Source organism: Lonchura striata, chromosome 25 (genome assembly GCF_050655825.1).
Source record: "Lonchura striata isolate lonStrDom1 chromosome 25, ASM5065582v1, whole genome shotgun sequence".
Classification (NCBI taxonomy): Eukaryota; Metazoa; Chordata; class Aves; order Passeriformes; family Estrildidae; genus Lonchura; species Lonchura striata.
In genome coordinates, this window is record NC_140727.1 from 2,927,770 (window position 1) to 2,954,464 (window position 26,695).

The window sequence follows — 26,695 nt, forward strand, 5'->3', positions numbered from 1 at the left end:
CTTTTTCCATTTTCCCTGGGAAAGAAAACTCAGCAGTCCAGGTTCCTGATGTCAGTTTGTAGGGCTCCCTTGGGTCTATCAGGGCAGCACAAGTTTGAGGTGGGGACAACTTCGGTGTGGGGTGCATCCTTCGATATAAGGATTCTTTGCAGTCAGGGCCCAGCCAATGGCTGGGGGACCCTGGGCACATCCTTTTTCCATTTTCCCTGGGAAAGAAAACTCAGCAGTCCAGGTTCCTGATGTCAGTTTGTAGGGCTCCCTTGGGTCTATCAGGGCAGCACAAGTTTGAGGTGGGGACAACTTCGGTCTGAGCTGCATTCTTCGATATAAGGATTTTTTGCACTCAGGGCCAGGGGCCCCTGGGCACACCCTTTTTCCATTTTCCCTGGGAAAGAAAACTCAGCAGTCCAGGTTCCTGATGTCAGTTTGTAGGGCTCCCTTGGGTCTATCAGGGCAGCACAAGTTTGAGGTGGGGACAACTTCGGTCTCGGGTCCATCCTTCGATATAAGGATTCTTTGCAGTCAGGGCCAGGGGCCCCTGGGCACATCCTTTTTCCATTTCCCCCGGGAAAGAAAACTCAGCAGTCCAGGTTCCTGATGTCAGTTTGTAGGGCTCCCTTGGGTCTATCAGGGCAGCACAAGTTTGAGGTGGGGACAACTTCAGTGTGGGGTCCATCCTTCGATATAAGGATTCTTTGCAGTCAGGGCCCAGCCCATGGCTGGGGGCCCCTGGGCACATCCTTTTTCCATTTTCCCTGGGAAAGAAAACTCAGCAGTCCAGGTTCCTGATGTCAGTTTGTAGGGCTCCCTTGGGTCTATCAGGGCAGCACAAGTTTGAGGTGGGGACAACTTCGGTCTGTGCTCCATCCTTCGATATAAGGATTCTTTGCAGTCAGGGCCAGGGGCCCCTGGGCACATCCTTTTTCCATTTTCCCTGGGAAAGAGAACTCAGCAGTCCAGGTTCCTGATGTCATTTTGTAGGGCTCCCTTGGGTCTATCAGGGCAGCACAAGTTTGAGGTGGGGACAACTTCAGTGTGGGGTCCATCCTTCGATATAAGGATTCTTTGCAGTCAGGGCCAGGGGCCCCTGGGCACATCCTTTTTCCATTTCCCCCGGGAAAAAAAACTCAGCAGTCCAGGTTCCTGATGTCAGTTTGTAGGGCTCCCTTGGGTCTATCAGGGCAGCACAAGTTTGAGGTGGGGACAACTTCGGTCTGTGCTCCATCCTTCGATATAAGGATTCTTTACAGTCAGGCCCAGCCCAGGGCCGGGGACCCCTGGGCACAACCTTTTTGCATTTTCCCTGGGAAGGAAAACTCACCAGTCCAGGTTCCTGATGTCAGTTTGTAGGGCTCCCTTGGGTCTATCAGGGCAGCACAAGTTTGAGGTGGGGACAACTTCGGTGTGGGTTCCATCCTTCGATATAAGGATTCTTTGCAGTCAGGGCCAGGGGCCCCTGGGCACATCCTTTTTCCATTTTCCCTGGGAAAGAAAACTCAGCAGTCCAGGTTCCTGATGTCAGTTTGTAGGGCTCCCTTGGGTCTATCAGGGCAGCACAAGTTTGAGGTGGGGACAACTTCGGTGTGGGGTCCATCCTTCCATATAAGGATTCTTTGCAGTCAGGGCACAGCCCATGCCTGGGGGCCCCTGAGCACATCCTTTGGCCATTTTCCCTGGGAAAGAAAACTCAGCAGTCCAGGTTCCTGATGTCATTTTGTAGGGCTTACTTGGCTCTATCAGGGCAGCAAAAGTTTGAGGTGGGGACAACTTCGGTGTGGGGTGCATCCTTCGATATAAGGATTCTTTGCAGTCAGGGCCCAGCCCATGGCTGGGGGACCCTGGGCACATCCTTTTTCCATTTTCCCTGGGAAAGAAAACTCAGCAGTCCAGGTTCCTGATGTCAGTTTGTAGGGCTCCCTTGGGTCTATCAGGGCAGCACAAGTTTGAGGTGGGGACAACTTCGGTCTGAGCTGCATCCTTCGATATAAGGATTCTTTGCAGTCAGGGCCAGGGGCCCCTGGGCACATCCTTTGGCCATTTTCCCTGGGAAAGAAAACTCAGCATTCCAGGTTCCTGATGTCAGTTTGTAGGGCTCCCTTGGGTGTATCAGGGCAGCACAAGTTTGAGGTGGGGACAACTTCGGTGTGGGGTCCATCCTTCGATATAAGGATTTTTTGTAGTCAGGGCCAGGGGCCCAGGACCAGGGGCCCCTGTGCACATCCTTTTTCCATTTTCCCTGGGAAAGAAAACTCAGCAGTCCAGGTTCCTGATGTCAGTTTGTAGGGCTCCCTTGGGTCTATCAGGGCAGCACAAGTTTGAGGTGGGGACAACTTCGGTGTGGGGTCCATCCTTAGATATAATGATTTCTTGTAGTGAGGTCCCTGCCAAGGGCCAGGGGCCGCTGGGCACATCCTTTTTCCATTTTCCCTGGGAAAGAAAACTCAGCAGTCCAGGTTCCTGATGTCAGTTTGTAGGGCTCCCTTGGGTGTATCAGGGCAGCACAAGTTTGAGGTGGGGACAACTTCGGTGTGGCGTCCATCCTTCGATATAAGGATTTTTTGTAGTCAGGGCCAGGGGCCCCTGGGCACATCCTTTTTCCATTTTCCCTGGGAAAGAAAACTCAGCAGTCCAGGTTCCTGATGTCAGTTTGTAGGGCTCCCTTGGGTCTATCAGGGCAGCACAAGTTTGAGGTGGGGACAACTTCGGTGTGGGGTGCATCCTTCGATATAAGGATTCTTTGCAGTCAGGGCCCAGCCAATGGCTGGGGGACCCTGGGCACATCCTTTTTCCATTTTCCCTGGGAAAGAAAACTCAGCAGTCCAGGTTCCTGATGTCAGTTTGTAGGGCTCCCTTGGGTCTATCAGGGCAGCACAAGTTTGAGGTGGGGACAACTTCGGTCTCGGGTCCATCCTTCGATATAAGGATTCTTTGCAGTCAGGGCCAGGGGCCCCTGGGCACATCCTTTTTCCATTTCCCCCGGGAAAGAAAACTCAGCAGTCCAGGTTCCTGATGTCAGTTTGTAGGGCTCCCTTGGGTCTATCAGGGCAGCACAATTTTGAGGTGGGGACAACTTCACTTTGGGGTCCATCCTTCGATATAAGGATACTTTGCAGTCAGGGCCAGGGGCCCCTGGGCACATCCTTTTTCCATTTTCCCTGGGAAAGAAAACTCAGCAGTCCAGGTTCCTGATGTCAGTTTGTAGGGCTCCCTTGGGTCTATCAGGGCAGCACAAGTTTGAGGTGGGGACAACTTCGGTCTGAGCTGCATCCTTCGATATAAGGATTCTTTGCAGTCAGGGCCAGGGGCCCCTGGGCACATCCTTTTTCCATTTTCCCTGGGAAAGAAAACTCAGCAGTCCAGGTTCCTGATGTCATTTTGTAGGGCTCCCTTGGGTCTATCAGGGCAGCACAAGTTTGAGGTGGGGACAACTTCAGTGTGGGGTCCATCCTTCGATATAAGGATTCTTTGCAGTCAGGGCCAGGGGCCCCTGGGCACATCCTTTTTCCATTTCCCCCGGGAAAAAAAACTCAGCAGTCCAGGTTCCTGATGTCAGTTTGTAGGGCTCCCTTGGGTCTATCAGGGCAGCACAAGTTTGAAGTGGGGACAACTTCGGTGTGGGGTGCATCCTTCGATATAAGGATTCTTTGCAGTCAGGGCCAGGGGCCCCTGGGCACACCCTTTTTCCATTTTCCCTGGGAAAGAAAACTCAGCAGTCCAGGTTCCTGATGTCAGTTTGTAGGGCTCCCTTGGGTCTATCAGGGCAGCACAAGTTTGAGGTGGGGACAACTTCGGTGTGGGTTCCATCCTTCGATATAAGGATTCTTTGCAGTCAGGGCCAGGGGCCCCTGGGCACATCCTTTTTCCATTTTCCCTGGGAAAGAAAACTCAGCAGTCCAGGTTCCTGATGTCAGTTTGTAGGGCTCCCTTGGCTCTATCAGGGTAGCAAAAGTTTGATGTGGGGACAACTTCGGTGTGGGGTGCATCCTTCGATATAAGGATTCTTTGCAGTCAGGGCCCAGCCCATGTCTGGGGGACCCTGGGCACATCCTTTTTCCATTTTCCCTGGGAAAGAAAACTCAGCAGTCCAGGTTCCTGATGTCAGTTTGTAGGGCTCCCTTGGCTCTATCAGGGCAGCACAAGTTTGAGGTGGGGACAACTTCGGTGTGGCGTGCATCCTTCGATATAAGGATTCTTTGCACTCAGGGCCAGGGGCCCCTGGGCACACCCTTTTTCCATTTTCCCTGGGAAAGAAAACTCAGCAGTCCAGGTTCCTGATGTCAGTTTGTAGGGCTCCCTTGGGTCTATCAGGGCAGCACAAGTTTGAGGTGGGGACAACTTCGGTGTGGGTTCCATCCTTCGATATAAGGATTCTTTGCAGTCAGGGCCAGGGGCCCCTGGGCACATCCTTTTTCCATTTTCCCTGGGAAAGAAAACTCAGCAGTCCAGGTTCCTGATGTCAGTTTGTAGGGCTCCCTTGGCTCTATCAGGGTAGCAAAAGTTTGAGGTGGGGACAACTTCGGTGTGGGGTGCATCCTTCGATATAAGGATTCTTTGCAGTCAGGGCCAGGGAAGCCTGGGCACATCCTTTTTCCATTTTCCCTGGGAAAGAAAACTCAGCAGTCCAGGTTCCTGATGTCAGTTTGTAGGGCTCCCTTGGGTCTATCAGGGCAGCACAAGTTTGAGGTGGGGACAACTTCGGTCTGTGCTCCATTCTTCGATATAAGGATTCTTTACAGTCAGGCCCAGCCCAGGGCCGGGGACCCCTGGGCACATCCTTTTTCCATTTTCCCTGGGAAAGAAAACTCAGCAGTCCAGGTTCCTGATGTCAGTTTGTAGGGCTCCCTTGGGTCTATCAGGGCAGCACAAGTTTGAGGTGGGGACAACTTCGGTCTGTGCTCCATCCTTCGATATAAGGATTCTTTGCAGTCAAGCCCCAGCCCAGCGCCAGGGGACCCTGGGCACATCCTTTGGCCATTTTCCCTGGGAAGAAAAACTCACCAGTCCAGGTTCCTGAAGTCAGTTTGTAGGGCTCCCTTGGCTCTATCAGGGCAGCAAAAGTTTGATGTGGGGACAACTTCGGTCTCGGGTCCATCCTTCGATATAAGGATTCTTTGCAGTCAGGGCCCAGCCCATGGCTGGGGGACCCTGGGCACATCCTTTGGCCATTTTCCCTGGGAAAGAAAACTCAGCAGTCCAGGTTCCTGATGTCAGTTTGTAGGGCTCCCTTGGGTCTATCAGGGCAGCACAAGTTTGAGGTGGGGACAACTTCGGTCTCGGGTCCATCCTTCGATATAAGGATTTTTTGCAGTCAGGGCCAGGGGCCCCTGGGCACATCCTTTTTCCATTTTCCCTGGGAAAGAAAACTCAGCAGTCCAGGTTCCTGATGTCAGTTTGTAGGGCTCCCTTGGGTCTATCAGGGCAGCACAAGTTTGAGGTGGGGACAACTTCGGTGTGGGGTGCATCCTTCGATATAAGGATTTTTTGCAGCCAGGGCCAGGGGCCCCTGGGCACATCCTTTTTCCATTTTCCCTGGGAAAGAAAACTCAGCAGTCCAGGTTCCTGATGTCAGTTTGTAGGGCTCCCTTGGGTGTATCAGGGCAGCACAAGTTTGAGGTTTCAACAACTTCGGTGTGGGGTCCATCCTTCGATATAAGGATTCTTTGCAGTCAGGGCCCAGCCAATGGCTGGGGGACCCTGGGCACATCCTTTGGCCATTTTCCCTGGGAAAGAAAACTCAACAGTCCAGGTTCCTGATGTCAGTTTGTAGGGCTCCCTTGGGTCTATCAGGGCAGCACAAGTTTGAGGTGGGGACAACTTCGGTGTGGGGTCCATCCTTAGATATAATGATTTCTTGTAGTGAGGTCCCTGCCAAGGGCCAGGGGCCGCTGGGCACATCCTTTTTCCATTTTCCCTGGGAAAGAAAACTCAGCAGTCCAGGTTCCTGATGTCAGTTTGTAGGGCTCCCTTGGGTGTATCAGGGCAGCACAAGTTTGAGGTGGGGACAACTTCAGTGTGGGGTCCATCCTTCGATATAAGGATTCTTTGCAGTCAGGGCCAGGGGCCCCTGGGCACATCCTTTTTCCATTTTCCCTGGGAAAGAAAACTCAGCAGTCCAGGTTCCTGATGTCAGTTTGTAGGGCTCCCTTGGGTCTATCAGGGCAGCACAAGTTTGAGGTGGGGACAACTTCGGTGTGGGGTGCATCCTTCGATATAAGGATTTTTTGCAGTCAGGCCCAGCCCATGGCTACGGGACACTGGGCACATCCTTTTTCCATTTTCCCTGGGAAAGAAAACTCAGCAGTCCAGGTTCCTGATGTCATTTTGTAGGGCTCCCTTGGGTCTATCAGGGCAGCACAAGTTTGAGGTGGGGACAACTTCGGTCTCGGGTCCATCCTTCGATATAAGGATTCTTTGCAGTCAGGGCCAGGGGCCCCTGGGCACATCCTTTTTCCATTTCCCCCGGGAAAAAAAACTCAGCAGTCCAGGTTCCTGATGTCAGTTTGTAGGGCTCCCTTGGGTCTATCAGGGCAGCACAAGTTTGAGGTGGCGACAACTTCGGTCTGAGCTGCATCCTTCGATATAAGGATTCTTTGCAGTCAGGGCCAGGGGCCCCTGGGCACATCCTTTTTCCATTTTCCCTGGGAAAGAAAACTCAGCAGTCCAGGTTCCTGATGTCATTTTGTAGGACTCCCTTGGGTGTGTCAGGGCAGCACAAGTTTGAGGTGGGGACAACTTCGGTCTCGGGTCCATCCTTCGATATAAGGATTCTTTGCAGTCAGGGCCAGGGGCCCCTGGGCACATCCTTTTTCCATTTCCCCCGGGAAAAAAAACTCAGCAGTCCAGGTTCCTGATGTCAGTTTGTAGGGCTCCCTTGGGTCTATCAGGGCAGCACAAGTTTGAGGTGGGGACAACTTCGGTGTGGGGTGCATCCTTCGATATAAGGATTCTTAGCAGTCAGGGCCAGGGGCCCCTGGGCACACCCTTTTTCCATTTTCCCTGGGAAAGAAAACTCAGCAGTCCAGGTTCCTGATGTCAGTTTGTAGGGCTCCCTTGGGTCTATCAGGGCAGCACAAGTTTGAGGTGGGGACAACTTCGGTGTGGGGTGCATCCTTCGATATAAGGATTCTTTGCAGTCAGGGCCCAGCCAATGGCTGGGGGACCCTGGGCACATCCTTTTTCCATTTTCCCTGGGAAAGAAAACTCAGCAGTCCAGGTTCCTGATGTCAGTTTGTAGGGCTCCCTTGGGTCTATCAGGGCAGCACAAGTTTGAGGTGGGGACAACTTCGGTCTGTGCTCCATCCTTCGATATAAGGATTCTTTACAGTCAGGCCCAGCCGAGGGCCGGGGACCCCTGGGCACATCCTTTTTCCATTTCCCCCGGGAAAGAAAACTCAGCAGTCCAGGTTCCTGATGTCAGTTTGTAGGGCTCCCTTGGGTCTATCAAGGCAGCACAAGTTTGAGGTGGGGACAACTTCGGTCTGAGCTGCATTCTTCGATATAAGGATTCTTTGCACTCAGGGCCAGGGGCCCCTGGGCACACCCTTTTTCCATTTTCCCTGGGAAAGAAAACTCAGCAGTCCAGGTTCCTGATGTCAGTTTGTAGGGCTCCCTTGGGTCTATCAGGGCAGCACAAGTTTGAGGTGGGGACAACTTCGGTCTCGGGTCCCTCCTTCGATATAAGGATTCTTTGCAGTCAGGGCCAGGGGCCCCTGGGCACATCCTTTTTCCATTTCCCCCGGGAAAGAAAACTCAGCAGTCCAGGTTCCTGATGTCAGTTTGTAGGGCTCCCTTGGGTCTATCAGGGCAGCACAAGTTTGAGGTGGGGACAACTTCAGTGTGGGGTCCATCCTTCGATATAAGGATACTTTGCAGTCAGGGCCAGGGGCCCCTGGGCACATCCTTTTTCCATTTTCCCTGGGAAAGAAAACTCAGCAGTCCAGGTTCCTGATGTCAGTTTGTAGGGCTCCCTTGGGTCTATCAGGGCAGCACAAGTTTGAGGTGGGGACAACTTTGGTCTGAGCTGCATCGTTCGATATAAGGATTCTTTGCAGTCAGGGCCAGGGGCCCCTGGGCACATCCTTTTTCCATTTTCCCTGGGAAAGAAAACTCAGCAGTCCAGGTTCCTGATGTCAGTTTGTAGGGCTCCCTTGCGTCTATCAGGGCAGCACAAGTTTGAGGTGGGGACAACTTCGGTCTGTGCTCCATCCTTCGATATAAGGATTCTTTGCAGTCAGGGCCTGGGGCCCCTGGGCACATCCTTTTTCCATTTTTCCTGGGAAAGAAAACTCAGCAGTCCAGGTTCCTGATGTCAGTTTGTAGGGCTCCCTTGGGTCTATCAGGGCAGCACAAGTTTGAGGTGGGGACAACTTCGGTGTGGGGTACATCCTTCGATATAAGTATTCTTTGCAGTCAGGCCCCAGACCAGCGCCAGGGGCCCCTGGGCACATCCTTTTTCCATTTTCCCTGGGAAAGAAAACTCAGCAGTCCACATTCCTGATGTCAGTTTGTAGGGCTCCCTTGGGTCTATCAGGGCAGCACAAGTTTGAGGTGGGGACAACTTCGGTGTGGGGTGCATCCTTCGATATAAGGATTCTTTGCAGTCAGGGCCCAGCCCATGGCTGGGGGACCCTGGGCACATCCTTTGGCCATTTTCCCTGGGAAGGAAAACTCACCAGTCCAGGTTCCTGATGTCAGTTTGTAGGGCTCCCTTGGGTCTATCAGGGCAGCACAAGTTTGAGGTGGGGACAACTTCGGTGTGGGTTCCATCCTTCGATATAAGGATTCTTTGCAGTCAGGGCCAGGGGCCCCTGGGCACACCCTTTTTCCATTTTCCCTGGGAAAGAAAACTCAGCACTCCAGGTTCCTGATGTCAGTTTGTAGGGCTCCCTTGGGTCTATCAGGGCAGCACAAGTTTGAGGTGGGGACAACTTCGGTCTCGGGTCCATCCTTCGATATAAGGATTCTTTGCAGTCAGGGCCAGGGGCCCCTGGGCACACCCTTTTTCCATTTTCCCTGGGAAAGAAAACTCAGCAGTCCAGGTTCCTGATGTCAGTTTGTAGGGCTCCCTTGCGTCTATCAGGGCAGCACAAGTTTGAGGTGGGGACAACTTCGGTGTGGGGTGCATCCTTCGATATAAGGATTCTTTGCAGTCAGGGCCCAGCCCATGGCTGGGGGACCCTGGGCACATCCTTTGGCCATTTTCCCTGGGAAAGAAAACTCAGCAGTCCAGGTTCCTGATGTCAGTTTGTAGGGCTCCCTTGGGTCTATCAGGGCAGCACAAGTTTGAGGTGGGGACAACTTCAGTGTGGGGTCCATCCTTCGATATAAGGATACTTTGCAGTCAGGGCCAGGGGCCCCTGGGCACATCCTTTTTCCATTTTCCCTGGGAAAGAAAACTCAGCAGTCCAGGTTCCTGATGTCAGTTTGTAGGGCTCCCTTGGGTCTATCAGGGCAGCACAAGTTTGAGGTGGGGACAACTTTGGTCTGAGCTGCATCCTTCGATATAAGGATTCTTTGCAGTCAGGGCCAGGGGCCCCTGGGCACATCCTTTTTCCATTTTCCCTGGGAAAGAAAACTCAGCAGTCCAGGTTCCTGATGTCAGTTTGTAGGGCTCCCTTGCGTCTATCAGGGCAGCACAAGTTTGAGGTGGGGACAACTTCGGTCTGTGCTCCATCCTTCGATATAAGGATTCTTTGCAGTCAGGGCCTGGGGCCCCTGGGCACATCCTTTTTCCATTTTTCCTGGGAAAGAAAACTCAGCAGTCCAGGTTCCTGATGTCAGTTTGTAGGGCTCCCTTGGGTCTATCAGGGCAGCACAAGTTTGAGGTGGGGACAACTTCGGTGTGGGGTACATCCTTCGATATAAGTATTCTTTGCAGTCAGGCCCCAGACCAGCGCCAGGGGCCCCTGGGCACATCCTTTTTCCATTTTCCCTGGGAAAGAAAACTCAGCAGTCCACATTCCTGATGTCAGTTTGTAGGGCTCCCTTGGGTCTATCAGGGCAGCACAAGTTTGAGGTGGGGACAACTTCGGTGTGGGGTCCATCCTTCGATATAAGGATTCTTTGCAGTCAGGGCCCAGCCCATGGCTGGGGGACCCTGGGCACATCCTTTGGCCATTTTCCCTGGGAAGGAAAACTCACCAGTCCAGGTTCCTGATGTCAGTTTGTAGGGCTCCCTTGGGTCTATCAGGGCAGCACAAGTTTGAGGTGGGGACAACTTCGGTGTGGGTTCCATCCTTCGATATAAGGATTCTTTGCAGTCAGGGCCAGGGGCCCCTGGGCACACCCTTTTTCCATTTTCCCTGGGAAAGAAAACTCAGCAGTCCAGGTTCCTGATGTCAGTTTGTAGGGCTCCCTTGGGTCTATCAGGGCAGCACAAGTTTGAGGTGGGGACAACTTCGGTCTCGGGTCCATCCTTCGATATAAGGATTCTTTGCAGTCAGGGCCAGGGGCCCCTGGGCACACCCTTTTTCCATTTTCCCTGGGAAAGAAAACTCAGCAGTCCAGGTTCCTGATGTCAGTTTGTAGGGCTCCCTTGCGTCTATCAGGGCAGCACAAGTTTGAGGTGGGGACAACTTCGGTGTGGGGTGCATCCTTCGATATAAGGATTCTTTGCAGTCAGGGCCCAGCCCATGGCTGGGGGACCCTGGGCACATCCTTTGGCCATTTTCCCTGGGAAAGAAAACTCAGCAGTCCACGTTCCTGATGTCAGTTTGTAGGGCTCCCTTGGGTCTATCAGGGCAGCACAAGTTTGAGGTGGGGACAACTTCGGTCTCGGGTCCATCCTTCGATATAAGGATTTTTTGCAGTCAGGGCCAGGGGCCCCTGGGCACATCCTTTTTCCATTTTCCCTGGGAAAGAAAACTCAGCAGTCCAGGTTCCTGATGTCAGTTTGTAGGGCTCCCTTGGGTCTATCAGGGCAGCACAAGTTTGAGGTGGGGACAACTTCGGTGTGGGGTGCATCCTTCGATATAAGGATTTTTTGCAGCCAGGGCCAGGGGCCCCTGGGCACATCCTTTTTCCATTTTCCCTGGGAAAGAAAACTCAGCAGTCCAGGTTCCTGATGTCAGTTTGTAGGGCTCCCTTGGGTGTATCAGGGCAGCACAGGTTTGAGGTTTCAACAACTTCGGTGTGGGGTCCATCCTTCGATATAAGGATTCTTTGCAGTCAGGGCCCAGCCAATGGCTGGGGGACCCTGGGCACATCCTTTGGCCATTTTCCCTGGGAAAGAAAACTCAACAGTCCAGGTTCCTGATGTCAGTTTGTAGGGCTCCCTTGGGTCTATCAGGGCAGCACAAGTTTGAGGTGGGGACAACTTCGGTGTGGGTTCCATCCTTCGATATAAGGATTCTTTGCAGTCAGGGCCAGGGGCCCCTGGGCACATCCTTTGGCCATTTTCCCTGGGAAAGAAAACTCAGCATTCCACGTTCCTGATGTCAGTTTGTAGGGCTCCCTTGGGTGTATCAGGGCAGCACAAGTTTGAGGTGGGGACAACTTCGGTGTGGGGTCCATCCTTCGATATAAGGATTTTTTGTAGTCAGGGCCAGGGGCCCAGGGCCAGGGGCCCCTGTGCACATCCTTTTTCCATTTTCCCTGGGAAAGAAAACTCAGCAGTCCAGGTTCCTGATGTCAGTTTGTAGGGCTCCCTTGGGTCTATCAGGGCAGCACAAGTTTGAGGTGGGGACAACTTCGGTGTGGGGTCCATCCTTAGATATAAGGATTTCTTGTAGTGAGGTCCCTGCCAAGGGCCAGGGGCCGCTGGGCACATCCTTTTTCCATTTTCCCTGGGAAAGAAAACTCAGCAGTCCAGGTTCCTGATGTCAGTTTGTAGGGCTCCCTTGGGTCTATCAGGGCAGCACAAGTTTGAGGTGGGGACAACTTCGGTGTGGGGTCCATCCTTCGATATAAGGATTTTTTGCAGTCAGGGCCAGGGGCCCCTGGGCACATCCTTTTTCCATTTTCCCTGGGAAAGAAAACTCAGCAGTCCAGGTTCCTGATGTCAGTTTGTAGGGCTCCCTTGGGTGTATCAGGGCAGCACAAGTTTGAGGTGGGGACAACTTCGGTGTGGGGTCCATCCTTCGATATAAGGATTTTTTGTAGTCAGGGCCAGGGGCCCAGGGCCAGGGGCCCCTGTGCACATCCTTTTTCCATTTTCCCTGGGAAAGAAAACTCAGCAGTCCAGGTTCCTGATGTCAGTTTGTAGGGCTCCCTTGGGTCTATCAGGGCAGCACAAGTTTGAGGTGGGGACAACTTCGGTGTGGGGTCCATCCTTAGATATAAGGATTTCTTGTAGTGAGGTCCCTGCCAAGGGCCAGGGGCCGCTGGGCACATCCTTTTTCCATTTTCCCTGGGAAAGAAAACTCAGCATTCCAGGTTCCTGATGTCAGTTTGTAGGGCTCCCTTGGGTCTATCAGGGCAGCACAAGTTTGAGGTGGGGACAACTTCGGTGTGGGGTCCATCCTTCGATATAAGGATTTTTTGCAGTCAGGGCCAGGGGCCCCTGGGCACATCCTTTTTCCATTTTCCCTGGGAAAGAAAACTCAGCAGTCCAGGTTCCTGATGTCAGTTTGTAGGGCTCCCTTGGTTCTATCAGGGCAGCACAAGTTTGAGGTGGGGACAACTTCGGTCTCGGGTACATCCTTCGATATAAGGATTCTTTGCAGTCAGGGCCAGGGGCCCCTGGGCACATCCTTTTTCCATTTTCCCTGGGAAAGAAAACTCAGCAGTCCAGGTTCCTGATGTCATTTTGTAGGACTCCCTTGGGTGTGTCAGGGCAGCACAAGTTTGAGGTGGGGACAACTTCGGTCTCGGGTCCATCCTTCGATATAAGGATCCTTTGCAGTCAGGGCCAGGGGCCCCTGGGCACATCCTTTTTCCATTTCCCCCGGGAAAAAAAACTCAGCAGTCCAGGTTCCTGATGTCAGTTTGTAGGGCTCCCTTGGGTCTATCAGGGCAGCACAAGTTTGAGGTGGGGACAACTTCGGTGTGGGGTGCATCCTTCGATATAAGGATTCTTTGCAGTCAGGGCCAGGGGCCCCTGGGCACACCCTTTTTCCATTTTCCCTGGGAAAGAAAACTCAGCAGTCCAGGTTCCTGATGTCAGTTTGTAGGGCTCCCTTGGGTCTATCAGGGCAGCACAAGTTTGAGGTGGGGACAACTTCGGTCTCGGGTCCATCCTTCGATATAAGGATTCTTTGCAGTCAGGGCCTGGGGCCCCTGGGCACATCCTTTTTCAATTTTCCCTGGGAAAGAAAACTCAGCAGTCCAGGTTCCTGATGTCAGTTTGTAGGGCCCCCTTGGGTCTATCAGGGCAGCACAAGTTTGAGGTGGGGACAACTTCGGTCTGTGCTCCATCATTCGATATAAGGATTTTTTGAAGTCAGGGTCCGGCCCAGGGCCAGGGGCCCCTGGGCACATCCTTTGGCCATTTTCCCTGGGAAAGAAAACTCAGCAGTCCAGGTTCCTGATGTCAGTTTGTAGGGCTCCCTTGGGTGTATCAGGGCAGCACAAGTTTGAGGTTTCAACAACTTCGGTGTGGGGTCCATCCTTCGATATAAGGATTCTTTGCAGTCAGGGCCCAGCCAATGGCTGGGGGACCCTGGGCACATCCTTTGACCATTTTCCCTGGGAAAGAAAACTCAACAGTCCAGGTTCCTGATGTCAGTTTGTAGGGCTCCCTTGGGTCTATCAGGGCAGCACAAGTTTGAGGTGGGGACAACTTCGGTGTGGGTTCCATCCTTCGATATAAGGATTCTTTGCAGTCAGGGCCAGGGGCCCCTGGGCACACCCTTTGGCCATTTACCCTGGGAAAGAAAACTCAGCAGTCCAGGTTCCTGATGTCAGTTTGTAGGGCTCCCTTGGGTCTATCAGGGCAGCACAAGTTTGAGGTGGGGACAACTTCGGTCTGGGCTCCATCCTTCGATATAAGGATTCTTTGCAGTCAGGGCCAGGGGCCCCTGGGCACATCCTTTTTCCATTTTTCCCGGGAAAGAAAACTCAGCAGTCCAGGTTCCTGATGTCAGTTTGTAGGGCTCCCTTGGGTCTATCAGGGCAGCACAAGTTTGAGGTGGGGACAACTTCGGTCTCGGGTCCATCCTTCGATATAAGGATTCTTTGCAGTCAGGGCCAGGGGCCCCTGGGCACAACCTTTTTCCATTTTCCCTGGGAAAGAAACCTCAGCAGTCCAGGTTCCTGATGTCAGTTTGTAGGGCTCCCTTGGGTCTATCAGGGCAGCACAAGTTTGAGGTGGGGACAACTTCGGTCTCGGGTCCCTCCTTCGATATAAGGATTCTTTGCAGTCAGGGCCAGGGGCCCCTGGGCACATTCTTTGGCCATTTTCCCTGGGAAAGAAAACTCAGCAGTCCAGGTTCCTGATGTCTGTTTGTAGGGCTCCCTTGGGTCTATCAGGGCAGCACAAGTTTGAGGTGGGGACAACTTCGGTCTGGGCTCCATCCTTCGATATAAGGATCCTTTGCAGTCAGGGCCAGGGGCCCCTGGGCACATCCTTTTTCCATTTTCCCTGGGAAAGAAAACTCAGCAGTCCAGGTTCCTGATGTCAGTTTGTAGGGCTCCCTTGGGTCTATCAGGGCAGCACAAGTTAGAGGTGGGGACAACTTCGCTGTTGGCTCCATCCTTCGATATAAGGATTTTTTGAAGTCAGGCCCCGGCCCAGGGCCAGGGGCCCCTGGGCACATCCTTTTTCCATTTTCCCTGGGAAAGAAAACTCAGCAGTCCAGGTTCCTGATGTCAGTTTGTAGGGCTCCCTTGGGTCTATCAGGGCAGCACAAGTTTGAGGTGGGGACAATTTCGGTCTGGGCTCCATCCTTCGATATAAGGATTCTTTACAGTCAGGGCCCAGCCCAGGGCCAGGGGACCCTGGGCACATCCTTTGGCCATTTTCCCTGGGAAAGAAAATTCAGCAGTCCAGGTTCCTGATGTCAGTTTGTAGGGCTCCCTTGGGTGTATCAGGGCAGCACAAGTTTGAGGTGGGGACAACTTCGGTCTCGGGTCCATCCTTCGATATAAGGATTCTTTGCAGTCAGGCCCAGCCCAGGGCCAGGGGACCCTGGGCACATCCTTTGGCCATTTTCCCTGGGAAAGAAAACTCAGCAGTCCAGGTTCCTGAAGTCAGTTTGTAGGGCTCCCTTGGGTCTATCAGGGCAGCACAATTTTGAGGTGGGGACAACTTCGGTCTCGAATCCATCCTTTGATATAAGGATCCTTTGCAGTCACGGCCAGGGGCCCCTGGGCACATCCTTTTTCCATTTTCCCTGGGAAAGAAAACTCAGCAGTCCAGGTTCCTGATGTCACTTTGTAGAGCTCCCTTGGGTCTATCAGGGCAGCACAAGTTTGAGGTGGGGACAACTTCGGTGTGGGGTGCATCCTTCGATATAAGGATTCTTTGCAGTCAGGGCCAGGGGCCCCTGGGCACATTCTTTGGCCATTTACCCTGGGAAAGAAAACTCAGCAGTCCAGGTTCCTGATGTCAGTTGGTAGGGCTCCCTTGGGTCTATCAGGGCAGCACATGTTTGAGGTGGGGACAATTTCGGTCTCGGGTCCCTCCTTCGATAAAAGGATTCTTTGCAGTCATGGCCCAGCCCAGGGCCAGGGGACCCTGGGCACATCCTTTTTCCATTTTCCCTGGGAAAGAAAACTCAGCAGTCCAGGTTCCTGATGTCAGTTTGTAGGGCTCCCTTGGGTCTATCAGGGCAGCACAAGTTTGAGGTGGGGACAATTTCGGTCTCGGGTCCATCCTTCGATATAAGGATTCTTTGCAGTCAGGCCCAGCCCAGGGCCAGGGGACCCTGGGCACAACCTTTGGCCATTTTCCCTGGGAAAGAAAACTCAGCAGTCCAGGTTCCTGATGTCAGTTTGTAGGGCTCCCTTGGGTCTATCAGGGCAGCACAAGTTTGAGGTGGGGACAACTTCGGTCTCGGGTCCATCCTTCGATATAAGGATTCTTTGCAGTCAGGGCCAGGGGCCCCTGGGCACACCCTTTTTCCATTTTCCCTGGGAAAGAAAACTCAGCAGTCCAGGTTCCTGATGTCAGTTTGTAGGGCTCCCTTGCGTCTATCAGGGCAGCACAAGTTTGAGGTGGGGACAACTTCGGTGTGGGGTGCATCCTTCGATATAAGGATTCTTTGCAGTCAGGGCCCAGCCCATGGCTGGGGGACCCTGGGCACATCCTTTGGCCATTTTCCCTGGGAAAGAAAACTCAGCAGTCCAGGTTCCTGATGTCAGTTTGTAGGGCTCCCTTGGGTCTATCAGGGCAGCACAAGTTTGAGGTGGGGACAACTTCAGTGTGGGGTCCATCCTTCGATATAAGGATACTTTGCAGTCAGGGCCAGGGGCCCCTGGGCACATCCTTTTTCCATTTTCCCTGGGAAAGAAAACTCAGCAGTCCAGGTTCCTGATGTCAGTTTGTAGGGCTCCCTTGGGTCTATCAGGGCAGCACAAGTTTGAGGTGGGGACAACTTTGGTCTGAGCTGCATCCTTCGATATAAGGATTCTTTGCAGTCAGGGCCAGGGGCCCCTGGGCACATCCTTTTTCCATTTTCCCTGGGAAAGAAAACTCAGCAGTCCAGGTTCCTGATGTCAGTTTGTAGGGCTCCCTTGCGTCTATCAGGGCAGCACAAGTTTGAGGTGGGGACAACTTCGGTCTGTGCTCCATCCTTCGATATAAGGATTCTTTGCAGTCAGGACCTGGGGCCCCTGGGCACATCCTTTTTCCATTTTCCCTGGGAAAGAAAACTCAGCAGTCCAGGTTCCTGATGTCAGTTTGTAGGGCTCCCTTGGGTCTATCAGGGCAGCACAAGTTTGAGGTGGGGACAACTTCGGTGTGGGGTACATCCTTCGATATAAGTATTCTTTGCAGTCAGGCCCCAGACCAGCGCCAGGGGCCCCTGGGCACATCCTTTTTCCATTTTCCCTGGGAAAGAAAACTCAGCAGTCCACATTCCTGATGTCAGTTTGTAGGGCTCCCTTGGGTCTATCAGGGCAGCACAAGTTTGAGGTGGGGACAACTTCGGTGTGGGGTGCATCCTTCGATATAAGGATTCTTTGCAGTCAGGGCCCAGCCCATGGCTGGGGGACCCTGGGCACATCCTTTGGCCATTTTCCCTGGGAAGGAAAACTCACCAGTCCAGGTTCCTGATGTCAGTTTGTAGGGCTCCCTTGGGTCTATCAGGGCAGCACAAGTTTGAGGTGGGGACAACTTCGGTGTGGGTTCCATCCTTCGATATAAGGATTCTTTGCAGTCAGGGCCAGGGGCCCCTGGGCACACCCTTTTTCCATTTTCCCTGGGAAAGAAAACTCAGCAGTCCAGGTTCCTGATGTCAGTTTGTAGGGCTCCCTTGGGTCTATCAGGGCAGCACAAGTTTGAGGTGGGGACAACTTCGGTCTCGGGTCCATCCTTCGATATAAGGATTCTTTGCAGTCAGGGCCAGGGGCCCCTGGGCACACCCTTTTTCCATTTTCCCTGGGAAAGAAAACTCAGCAGTCCAGGTTCCTGATGTCAGTTTGTAGGGCTCCCTTGCGTCTATCAGGGCAGCACAAGTTTGAGGTGGGGACAACTTCGGTGTGGGGTGCATCCTTCGATATAAGGATTCTTTGCAGTCAGGGCCCAGCCCATGGCTGGGGGACCCTGGGCACATCCTTTGGCCATTTTCCCTGGGAAAGAAAACTCAGCAGTCCACGTTCCTGATGTCAGTTTGTAGGGCTCCCTTGGGTCTATCAGGGCAGCACAAGTTTGAGGTGGGGACAACTTCGGTCTCGGGTCCATCCTTCGATATAAGGATTTTTTGCAGTCAGGGCCAGGGGCCCCTGGGCACATCCTTTTTCCATTTTCCCTGGGAAAGAAAACTCAGCAGTCCAGGTTCCTGATGTCAGTTTGTAGGGCTCCCTTGGGTCTATCAGGGCAGCACAAGTTTGAGGTGGGGACAACTTCGGTGTGGGGTGCATCCTTCGATATAAGGATTTTTTGCAGCCAGGGCCAGGGGCCCCTGGGCACATCCTTTTTCCATTTTCCCTGGGAAAGAAAACTCAGCAGTCCAGGTTCCTGATGTCAGTTTGTAGGGCTCCCTTGGGTGTATCAGGGCAGCACAGGTTTGAGGTTTCAACAACTTCGGTGTGGGGTCCATCCTTCGATATAAGGATTCTTTGCAGTCAGGGCCCAGCCAATGGCTGGGGGACCCTGGGCACATCCTTTGGCCATTTTCCCTGGGAAAGAAAACTCAACAGTCCAGGTTCCTGATGTCAGTTTGTAGGGCTCCCTTGGGTCTATCAGGGCAGCACAAGTTTGAGGTGGGGACAACTTCGGTGTGGGTTCCATCCTTCGATATAAGGATTCTTTGCAGTCAGGGCCAGGGGCCCCTGGGCACATCCTTTGGCCATTTTCCCTGGGAAAGAAAACTCAGCATTCCACGTTCCTGATGTCAGTTTGTAGGGCTCCCTTGGGTGTATCAGGGCAGCACAAGTTTGAGGTGGGGACAACTTCGGTGTGGGGTCCATCCTTCGATATAAGGATTTTTTGTAGTCAGGGCCAGGGGCCCAGGGCCAGGGGCCCCTGTGCACATCCTTTTTCCATTTTCCCTGGGAAAGAAAACTCAGCAGTCCAGGTTCCTGATGTCAGTTTGTAGGGCTCCCTTGGGTCTATCAGGGCAGCACAAGTTTGAGGTGGGGACAACTTCGGTGTGGGGTCCATCCTTAGATATAAGGATTTCTTGTAGTGAGGTCCCTGCCAAGGGCCAGGGGCCGCTGGGCACATCCTTTTTCCATTTTCCCTGGGAAAGAAAACTCAGCAGTCCAGGTTCCTGATGTCAGTTTGTAGGGCTCCCTTGGGTCTATCAGGGCAGCACAAGTTTGAGGTGGGGACAACTTCGGTGTGGGGTCCATCCTTCGATATAAGGATTTTTTGCAGTCAGGGCCAGGGGCCCCTGGGCACATCCTTTTTCCATTTTCCCTGGGAAAGAAAACTCAGCAGTCCAGGTTCCTGATGTCAGTTTGTAGGGCTCCCTTGGGTGTATCAGGGCAGCACAAGTTTGAGGTGGGGACAACTTCGGTGTGGGGTCCATCCTTCGATATAAGGATTTTTTGTAGTCAGGGCCAGGGGCCCAGGGCCAGGGGCCCCTGTGCACATCCTTTTTCCATTTTCCCTGGGAAAGAAAACTCAGCAGTCCAGGTTCCTGATGTCAGTTTGTAGGGCTCCCTTGGGTCTATCAGGGCAGCACAAGTTTGAGGTGGGGACAACTTCGGTGTGGGGTCCATCCTTAGATATAAGGATTTCTTGTAGTGAGGTCCCTGCCAAGGGCCAGGGGCCGCTGGGCACATCCTTTTTCCATTTTCCCTGGGAAAGAAAACTCAGCATTCCAGGTTCCTGATGTCAGTTTGTAGGGCTCCCTTGGGTCTATCAGGGCAGCACAAGTTTGAGGTGGGGACAACTTCGGTGTGGGGTCCATCCTTCGATATAAGGATTTTTTGCAGTCAGGGCCAGGGGCCCCTGGGCACATCCTTTTTCCATTTTCCCTGGGAAAGAAAACTCAGCAGTCCAGGTTCCTGATGTCAGTTTGTAGGGCTCCCTTGGGTCTATCAGGGCAGCACAAGTTTGAGGTGGGGACAACTTCGGTGTGGGGTCCATCCTTCGATATAAGGATTTTTTGCAGTCAGGGCCAGGGGCCCCTGGGCACATCCTTTTTCCATTTTCCCTGGGAAAGAAAACTCAGCAGTCCAGGTTCCTGATGTCAGTTTGTAGGGCTCCCTTGGTTCTATCAGGGCAGCACAAGTTTGAGGTGGGGACAACTTCGGTCTCGGGTACATCCTTCGATATAAGGATTCTTTGCAGTCAGGGCCAGGGGCCCCTGGGCACATCCTTTTTCCATTTTCCCTGGGAAAGAAAACTCAGCAGTCCAGGTTCCTGATGTCATTTTGTAGGACTCCCTTGGGTGTGTCAGGGCAGCACAAGTTTGAGGTGGGGACAACTTCGGTCTCGGGTCCATCCTTCGATATAAGGATTCTTTGCAGTCAGGGCCAGGGGCCCCTGGGCACAACCTTTTTCCATTTTCCCTGGGAAAGAAACCTCAGCAGTCCAGGTTCCTGATGTCAGTTTGTAGGGCTCCCTTGGGTCTATCAGGGCAGCACAAGTTTGAGGTGGGGACAACTTCGGTCTCGGGTCCCTCCTTCGATATAAGGATTCTTTGCAGTCAGGGCCAGGGGCCCCTGGGCACATTCTTTGGCCATTTTCCCTGGGAAAGAAAACTCAGCAGTCCAGGTTCCTGATGTCTGTTTGTAGGGCTCCCTTGGGTCTATCAGGGCAGCACAAGTTTGAGGTGGGGACAACTTCGGTCTGGGCTCCATCCTTCGATATAAGGATCCTTTGCAGTCAGGGCCAGGGGCCCCTGGGCACATCCTTTTTCCATTTTCCCTGGGAAAGAAAACTCAGCAGTCCAGGTTCCTGATGTCAGTTTGTAGGGCTCCCTTGGGTCTATCAGGGCAGCACAAGTTAGAGGTGGGGACAACTTCGCTGTTGGCTCCATCCTTCGATATAAGGATTTTTTGAAGTCAGGCCCCGGCCCAGGGCCAGGGGCCCCTTGGCACATCCTTTTTCCATTTTCCCTGGGAAAGAAAACTCAGCAGTCCAGGTTCCTGATGTCAGTTTGTAGGGCTCCCTTGGGTGTATCAGGGCAGCACAAGTTTGAGGTGGGGACAACTTCGGTCTCGGGTCCATCCTTCGATATAAGGATTCTTTGCAGTCAGGCCCAGCCCAGGGCCAGGGGACCCTGGGCACATCCTTTGGCCATTTTCCCTGGGAAAGAAAACTCAGCAGTCCAGGTTCCTGATGTCAGTTTGTAGGGCTCCCTTGGGTCTATCAGGGCAGCACAAGTTTGAGGTGGGGACAACTTCGGTGTGGGGTCCATCCTTCGATATAAGGATTTTTTGCAGTCAGGGCCAGGGGCCCCTGGGCACATCCTTTTTCCATTTTCCCTGGGAAAGAAAACTCAGCAGTCCAGGTTCCTGATGTCAGTTTGTAGGGCTCCCTTGGGTGTATCAGGGCAGCACAAGTTTGAGGTGGGGACAACTTCGGTGTGGGGTCCATCCTTCGATATAAGGATTTTTTGTAGTCAGGGCCAGGGGCCCAGGGCCAGGGGCCCCTGTGCACATCCTTTTTCCATTTTCCCTGGGAAAGAAAACTCAGCAGTCCAGGTTCCTGATGTCAGTTTGTAGGGCTCCCTTGGGTCTATCAGGGCAGCACAAGTTTGAGGTGGGGACAACTTCGGTGTGGGGTCCATCCTTAGATATAAGGATTTCTTGTAGTGAGGTCCCTGCCAAGGGCCAGGGGCCGCTGGGCACATCCTTTTTCCATTTTCCCTGGGAAAGAAAACTCAGCATTCCAGGTTCCTGATGTCAGTTTGTAGGGCTCCCTTGGGTCTATCAGGGCAGCACAAGTTTGAGGTGGGGACAACTTCGGTGTGGGGTCCATCCTTCGATATAAGGATTTTTTGCAGTCAGGGCCAGGGGCCCCTGGGCACATCCTTTTTCCATTTTCCCTGGGAAAGAAAACTCAGCAGTCCAGGTTCCTGATGTCAGTTTGTAGGGCTCCCTTGGTTCTATCAGGGCAGCACAAGTTTGAGGTGGGGACAACTTCGGTCTCGGGTACATCCTTCGATATAAGGATTCTTTGCAGTCAGGGCCAGGGGCCCCTGGGCACATCCTTTTTCCATTTTCCCTGGGAAAGAAAACTCAGCAGTCCAGGTTCCTGATGTCATTTTGTAGGACTCCCTTGGGTGTGTCAGGGCAGCACAAGTTTGAGGTGGGGACAACTTCGGTCTCGGGTCCATCCTTCGATATAAGGATCCTTTGCAGTCAGGGCCAGGGGCCCCTGGGCACATCCTTTTTCCATTTCCCCCGGGAAAAAAAACTCAGCAGTCCAGGTTCCTGATGTCAGTTTGTAGGGCTCCCTTGGGTCTATCAGGGCAGCACAAGTTTGAGGTGGGGACAACTTCGGTGTGGGGTGCATCCTTCGATATAAGGATTCTTTGCAGTCAGGGCCAGGGGCCCCTGGGCACACCCTTTTTCCATTTTCCCTGGGAAAGAAAACTCAGCAGTCCAGGTTCCTGATGTCAGTTTGTAGGGCTCCCTTGGGTCTATCAGGGCAGCACAAGTTTGAGGTGGGGACAACTTCGGTCTCGGGTCCATCCTTCGATATAAGGATTCTTTGCAGTCAGGGCCTGGGGCCCCTGGGCACATCCTTTTTCAATTTTCCCTGGGAAAGAAAACTCAGCAGTCCAGGTTCCTGATGTCAGTTTGTAGGGCCCCCTTGGGTCTATCAGGGCAGCACAAGTTTGAGGTGGGGACAACTTCGGTCTGTGCTCCATCATTCGATATAAGGATTTTTTGAAGTCAGGGTCCGGCCCAGGGCCAGGGGCCCCTGGGCACATCCTTTGGCCATTTTCCCTGGGAAAGAAAACTCAGCAGTCCAGGTTCCTGATGTCAGTTTGTAGGGCTCCCTTGGGTGTATCAGGGCAGCACAAGTTTGAGGTTTCAACAACTTCGGTGTGGGGTCCATCCTTCGATATAAGGATTCTTTGCAGTCAGGGCCCAGCCAATGGCTGGGGGACCCTGGGCACATCCTTTGACCATTTTCCCTGGGAAAGAAAACTCAACAGTCCAGGTTCCTGATGTCAGTTTGTAGGGCTCCCTTGGGTCTATCAGGGCAGCACAAGTTTGAGGTGGGGACAACTTCGGTGTGGGTTCCATCCTTCGATATAAGGATTCTTTGCAGTCAGGGCCAGGGGCCCCTGGGCACACCCTTTGGCCATTTACCCTGGGAAAGAAAACTCAGCAGTCCAGGTTCCTGATGTCAGTTTGTAGGGCTCCCTTGGGTCTATCAGGGCAGCACAAGTTTGAGGTGGGGACAACTTCGGTCTCGGGTCCATCCTTCGATATAAGGATTCTTTGCAGTCAGGGCCAGGGGCCCCTGGGCACATCCTTTTTCCATTTTTCCCGGGAAAGAAAACTCAGCAGTCCAGGTTCCTGATGTCAGTTTGTAGGGCTCCCTTGGGTCTATCAGGGCAGCACAAGTTTGAGGTGGGGACAACTTCGGTCTCGGGTCCATCCTTCGATATAAGGATTCTTTGCAGTCAGGGCCAGGGGCCCCTGGGCACAACCTTTTTCCATTTTCCCTGGGAAAGAAACCTCAGCAGTCCAGGTTCCTGATGTCAGTTTGTAGGGCTCCCTTGGGTCTATCAGGGCAGCACAAGTTTGAGGTGGGGACAACTTCGGTCTCGGGTCCCTCCTTCGATATAAGGATTCTTTGCAGTCAGGGCCAGGGGCCCCTGGGCACATTCTTTGGCCATTTTCCCTGGGAAAGAAAACTCAGCAGTCCAGGTTCCTGATGTCTGTTTGTAGGGCTCCCTTGGGTCTATCAGGGCAGCACAAGTTTGAGGTGGGGACAACTTCGGTCTGGGCTCCATCCTTCGATATAAGGATCCTTTGCAGTCAGGGCCAGGGGCCCCTGGGCACATCCTTTTTCCATTTTCCCTGGGAAAGAAAACTCAGCAGTCCAGGTTCCTGATGTCAGTTTGTAGGGCTCCCTTGGGTCTATCAGGGCAGCACAAGTTAGAGGTGGGGACAACTTCGCTGTTGGCTCCATCCTTCGATATAAGGATTTTTTGAAGTCAGGCCCCGGCCCAGGGCCAGGGGCCCCTGGGCACATCCTTTTTCCATTTTCCCTGGGAAAGAAAACTCAGCAGTCCAGGTTCCTGATGTCAGTTTGTAGGGCTCCCTTGGGTCTATCAGGGCAGCACAAGTTTGAGGTGGGGACAATTTCGGTCTGGGCTCCATCCTTCGATATAAGGATTCTTTACAGTCAGGGCCCAGCCCAGGGCCAGGGGACCCTGGGCACATCCTTTGGCCATTTTCCCTGGGAAAGAAAACTCAGCAGTCCAGGTTCCTGATGTCAGTTTGTAGGGCTCCCTTGGGTGTATCAGGGCAGCACAAGTTTGAGGTGGGGACAACTTCGGTCTCGGGTCCATCCTTCGATATAAGGATTCTTTGCAGTCAGGCCCAGCCCAGGGCCAGGGGACCCTGGGCACATCCTTTGGCCATTTTCCCTGGGAAAGAAAACTCAGCAGTCCAGGTTCCTGAAGTCAGTTTGTAGGGCTCCCTTGGGTCTATCAGGGCAGCACAATTTTGAGGTGGGGACAACTTCGGTCTCGAATCCATCCTTTGATATAAGGATCCTTTGCAGTCACGGCCAGGGGCCCCTGGGCACATCCTTTTTCCATTTTCCCTGGGAAAGAAAACTCAGCAGTCCAGGTTCCTGATGTCACTTTGTAGAGCTCCCTTGGGTCTATCAGGGCAGCACAAGTTTGAGGTGGGGACAACTTCGGTGTGGGGTGCATCCTTCGATATAAGGATTCTTTGCAGTCAGGGCCAGGGGCCCCTGGGCACATTCTTTGGCCATTTACCCTGGGAAAGAAAACTCAGCAGTCCAGGTTCCTGATGTCAGTTGGTAGGGCTCCCTTGGGTCTATCAGGGCAGCACATGTTTGAGGTGGGGACAATTTCGGTCTCGGGTCCCTCCTTCGATAAAAGGATTCTTTGCAGTCATGGCCCAGCCCAGGGCCAGGGGACCCTGGGCACATCCTTTTTCCATTTTCCCTGGGAAAGAAAACTCAGCAGTCCAGGTTCCTGATGTCAGTTTGTAGGGCTCCCTTGGGTCTATCAGGGCAGCACAAGTTTGAGGTGGGGACAATTTCGGTCTCGGGTCCATCCTTCGATATAAGGATTCTTTGCAGTCAGGCCCAGCCCAGGGCCAGGGGACCCTGGGCACATCCTTTGGCCATTTTCCCTGGGAAAGAAAACTCAGCAGTCCAGGTTCCTGATGTCAGTTTGTAGGGCTCCCTTGGGTCTATCAGGGCAGCACAAGTTTGAGGTGGGGACAACTTCGGTCTCGGGTCCATCCTTCGATATAAGGATTCTTTGCAGTCAGGGCCTGGGGCCCCTGGGCACATCCTTTTTCCATTTTCCCTGGGAAAGAAAACTCAGCAGTCCAGGTTCCTGATGTCAGTTTGTAGGGCCCCCTTGGGTCTATCAGGGCAGCACAAGTTTGAGGTGGGGACAACTTCGGTGTGGGGTCCATCCTTCGATATAAGGATACTTTGCAGTCAGGGCCAGGGGCCCCTGGGCACATCCTTTTTCCATTTTCCCTGGGAAAGAAAACTCAGCAGTCCAGGTTCCTGATGTCAGTTTGTAGGGCTCCCTTGGGTCTATCAGGGCAGCACAAGTTTGAGGTGGGGACAACTTCGGTGTGGGGTGCATCCTTCGATATAAGGATTTTTTGCAGTCAGGCCCAGCCCATGGCTAGGGGACACTGGGCACATCCTTTTTCCATTTTCCCTGGGAAAGAAAACTCAGCAGTCCAGGTTCCTGATGTCAGTTTGTAGGGCTCCCTTGGTTCTATCAGGGCAGCACAAGTTTGAGGTGGGGACAACTTCGGTCTCGGGTCCATCCTTCGATATAAGGATTCTTTGCAGTCAGGGCCAGGGGCCCCTGGGCACATCCTTTTTCCATTTCCCCTGGGAAAGAAAACTCAGCAGTCCAGGTTCCTGATGTCAGTTTGTAGGGCTCCCTTGGGTCTATCAGGGCAGCACAAGTTTGAGGTGGGGACAACTTCGGTCTGAGCTGCATCCTGCGATATAAGGATTCTTTGCAGTCAGGGCCAGGGGCCCCTGGGCACATCCTTTTTCCATTTTCCCTGGGAAAGAAAACTCAGCAGTCCAGGTTCCTGATGTCATTTTGTAGGACTCCCTTGGGTGTGTCAGGGCAGCACAAGTTTGAGGTGGGGACAACTTCGGTCTCGGGTCCATCCTTCGATATAAGGATCCTTTGCAGTCAGGGCCAGGGGCCCCTGGGCACATCCTTTTTCCATTTCCCCCGGGAAAAAAAACTCAGCAGTCCAGGTTCCTGATGTCAGTTTGTAGGGCTCCCTTGGGTCTATCAGGGCAGCACAAGTTTGAGGTGGGGACAACTTCGGTGTGGGGTGCATCCTTCGATATAAGGATTTTTTGCAGTCAGGGCCAGGGGCCCCTGGGCACAACCTTTTTCCATTTTCCCTGGGAAAGAAAACTCAGCAGTCCAGGTTCCTGATGTCAGTTTGTAGGGCTCCCTTGGGTCTATCAGGGCAGCACAAGTTTGAGGTGGGGACAACTTCGGTCTGTGCTCCATCCTTCGATATAAGGATTCTTTACACTCAGGCCCAGCCCAGGGCCGGGGACCCCTGGGCACAACCTTTTTCCATTTTCCCTGGGAAAGAAAACTCAGCAGTCCAGGTTCCTGATGTCAGTTTGTAGGGCTCCCTTGGGTCTATCAGGGCAGCACAAGTTTGAGGTGGGGACAACTTCGGTCTGAGCTGCATCCTTCGATATAAGGATTCTTTGCAGTCAGGGCCAGGGGCCCCTGGGCACATCCTTTTTCCATTTTCCCTGGGAAAGAAAACTCAGCAGTCCAGGTTCCTGACGTCAATTTGTAGGGCTCCCTTGGGTCTATCAGGGCAGCACAAGTTTGAGGTGGGGACAACTTCAGTGTGGGGTCCATCCTTCGATATAAGGATTCTTTGCAGTCAGGGCCCAGCCCATGGCTGGGGGCCCCTGGGCACATCCTTTTTCCATTTTCCCTGGGAAAGAAAACTCAGCAGTCCACGT